Raw genomic sequence first — 3,682 nt, forward strand, 5'->3', positions numbered from 1 at the left:
CCCGCCTGGGCAACTTGGTGAGACCTCATCTCTACAATAAATCAAAAAATTAGCCGGGAGCAACCACTGCACTCTAGTCTGGGCAACAAAGTGAGACTCCAACTCAAAAAAAAAAAGAGTGTGGTTCCTACTAGCCTAGACGACATAGTGTGAGACTTTGTCTCTACAAAACAATTTTTTAGAAATGAGCCGGGCATGGTGATGCACACTTATACTCCCAGCTACTCGGAAGGCTGAGGTAGAAGGATCACCTGAGCCCAGGAGGTTGACGTGGTGAGCCATGATCATATTACTGCATTCCAGCCTGAGCAACAGGGTGAGACCCTGACTCAAAAAAAAAAAAAAAAAAAGAGTGTGGCTTCTGTATTTTGCTGATTGTTAGACTCACCTGATGTCCCAAGTTTTCCTCATACCAATGAATCAGAGTGTCTGGGGCTGAGGACCAGGCATTAAGTTTTTGCAGGTTTGGGAACCATTGGTTTAAGAAGACATGGAGGCCGAGTGTGGTGCCTCACACCTGTAATCCCACACTTTGAGTGGTCAAGGCAGGAGGATCACTTGAGGTCAGGAGTTCAAGACCAACCTGGGCAACATAGTGAGACCCTGTCTCTATTTAAAAATAATACAACTGGCCAGACGCAGTGGCTCAAGTCTATAATCCCAGCACTTTGGTAGGCTGAGGTGAGGGGATTGCCTGAGCCCACAAGGTCAAGAACAGCCTGGGCAACTTGGCAAGACCTCATCTCTACAATAAATCAAAAAAATTATCCGGGCATGGTAGTATGCAGCCTGTAGTTCCAGCTACTTGGAAGGCTGAGGCGGAAGGATCACCTGAGCCCAGCAGGTCGACGCTGGGGTGGCCGTGAGTATGCCACTGCACTCCAGACTGGGCAACAGAGTGAGACTCCAACTCAAAATAATAATAATAATAATAATAATAATAGTAATACAATCTTTAAAAATGAAAAATAAAAAAAGGAGGAATAGAGTAGTAGTTAATTCTTACCTGTCAGGATTTATGACATTTGAAGCATGCATGTTTAATTAAATTCATTTAATTCATTCACTTTCTATCAGGTATATCAGCCAATTGCTCGCTCTCTCTCACCGCCTTGCCTGTGCTCTGGCATTGCTGCTACAGTGTAATGGCATTTTTCCTCCTGCTTTTCATTTCTGCCCTGGGAACAAACTGGAAGTGGAGGTCTGGGAAAAAGGGATTTGTATTGACCTAGTGGTTGCCACCTGATGATATGTGGCAGGTTGGCAGGACAAAACTGCCACTAACATCTGCCCGCTAATTCAGATGAATAATGAGGCAGCTCCAGGCTTTCCATGTTTTCTGCTTATAGTGCAGCAGTGTGTCTTCACGGGTCCCCAAGAGACCCAGAGACAGGAGCTGATCACTTCCAAATTGCCAGTGGAGCTGTGGCATTATCGAAAGACTTCACCAGCGATCCACCGGGGGCTCTCTTAGCACTGTCCTGTAACAAATAATGAAGTAATCAGTGGCTGAACTGTCCCCAAGAAAACCATGAAACTCTGAATATGAGGGAGGACCCCCAAAATTGAATTTATTTATAAAAAATTGTATTCTTGCATGTTTAAACTTCAGTCACCTTAAAAGTACTCTCTGTTTGATGCAATACACCTATTGGGACGCCTTATCCTCTGCTCAAAACAGCTTTTGAACTTGTCAGTTCTGATGCCTTCTAGTGCTTCTGCTGTTTTTTTGTTTCCCCTCTTCCACATTGACAAAGTGTTTCCTTTTGGGGACTTTTTAAATCTGGGGAAACAAAAAAAAGTCGCTCAGAGCAAGATAAGGAGAATAGAAAGGGTGGGGCACAGGGGTCATGCTGCTTCTCGTCAAAAACTGCTGAGCACTCAGCTTGATGTAGGCAGATGTGCTTGTAAATCACTCATCGTGAAAAGGACAAATGTGTTGAAAGAATCTCAGAAAAACTGGGAGCTGGGCATAGTGGCTCATGCCTATAATCACAGCACTTTGGGAGGCAGAGATGAGAGGATTGCCTTAGCCCAGGGGTTCGAGACTAGTCTGGGCAACTTGATGAGACCTCATCTCTACGATAAATAAATTTTAAAAATAACAAGGCATGGTAGTGTGCACCTGTAATCCCAGCTACTTGGGAGGCAAAAATGGAAGAATCACCTGAACCCAGCAGGTTGAGGTGGCCAGGAATGTGCACTGTATTCCAACCTGGGCAACAGAGTGAGACTCTGACTCAAGGGGGAAAAAAATTCACTGAAGCTGAGCACAGCCTCTCACAACAATGCTAGCTGATACACTGATGCCAGTGAGTTCCTAGAACACTTAACCTAGCAGGTACCCATCCTCCAAAAGATAATTCTGGTTTTTTGGGTCTCCCCTCATATAGTACTTCTCAAATTCTATATATAGTCGTGATCTGAGTAAGAGCCACTATCCAGTATTTGTTTTCCATACACTCAGTAAACATTTATTGAGGACCAGCACCAGCCACAGGCAAGGCACTGAGCTCTGCCTCCTTGAGTAAGTCCTAATCCCTGCCTTCCATAGTTTTTCACTAGTGGGGGAGATACGGTGCTCCACGGAATGAAGGAAGCCAAGGTGGGTTTTGATAAAGTGCTCCAGGAACCTTGTCTTAGTCCAGTCAGACAGCTGTAACAATGCAATAGATGGAGTGGCTTGTAAACAAAAGAAATTTATTTCTCACAGTTCTGGAGACTGTGAAGTCCTGGATCAAAGCACCAGCAGATTCAGTGTCTGGTGAGGTCTTATTCCTCATAGATAAATGGTGCCGCCTTGCTGTGTCCTCACATGACAGAAGGAATAAGAGGTATCTCCAGGGTCTTTTTTATAAGGTCACTAATCCCATTCATGAGGACTTCACACTCATGAGCTAACCTGTTAGAGGCTATACCTCCTTCTATCATCACATTGTGGGTTAGGATTTCAACATACGGATTTTGGGGGGACACAAGCATTCAGTCTGTAGCAAACCTCATAACTGAATCCACATTAAATCTCATGTCTCAGAAGTTTCCAGTACTGATATGATAGTCACAAATGCCTCCTTTGATTGGTTAATAGTTAATGCTAGGGGCAGGGCCAAGGTAACTGTTCTCACCAGTTACATTTGTCAGCGATAGGCAACTTAGAAATAATCATAAGAAAGATTATAGAGGCTGCTGAGTGTGGTGGCTAGAGCCCATAACCGAAGCTACTCAGGAGAATAAGGAAAGAGGATCACTTGAGGCCAGGAGTTTAAGACCAGCCTGGGCAACATAGCAAGATTCCATCTATACAGAAAAAAAAAAAAAGCCAGGTATAGTAATGTGCCCCTGTACCTGTAGTTCCAGCTACTCAGGAGGCTGAGGGGGAAGACCTCTTGAGTCCAGGAGATGAGGCTGCAATGAGTTATGACCAGACCAGGCTGCTGCATTCCAGCCTGGGAGACAGAGCAAGACCTTGTCTCTTAAAAAAATTTTTTTTAGCCAGGCTCGGTGGCTCAGCCTGTAATCCCGCGCCTTTGGGAGGCTGAGGTGAGTGGATTGCCTGAGCCCACGGGTTCTAGACCCGGCTGGGCAACTTGGTGAGACCTCATCTCTATAATAAATCAAAAACTTAGCCAGGCGTGGTAGTGCACGCCTGTAGTTCCGGCTACTCGGAAGGCTGAGGCGGAAG

General features: G+C 45.2%; 1 protein-coding gene across 6 annotated transcripts in view; it reads left to right on the top strand.

Moving 5' to 3' along the window:
- CLUAP1 (clusterin associated protein 1) overlaps positions 1 to 3,682 on the top strand; it is a 48,586-nt gene that overhangs the window by 14,498 nt on the left and 30,406 nt on the right. The gene's annotated exons all lie outside the window — the stretch shown is intronic.

Source organism: Carlito syrichta, unplaced genomic scaffold, assembly GCF_000164805.1.
Source record: "Carlito syrichta isolate Samal-C Ts95f unplaced genomic scaffold, Tarsius_syrichta-2.0.1 Scaffold314117, whole genome shotgun sequence".
Taxonomy (NCBI): domain Eukaryota; kingdom Metazoa; phylum Chordata; class Mammalia; order Primates; family Tarsiidae; genus Carlito; species Carlito syrichta.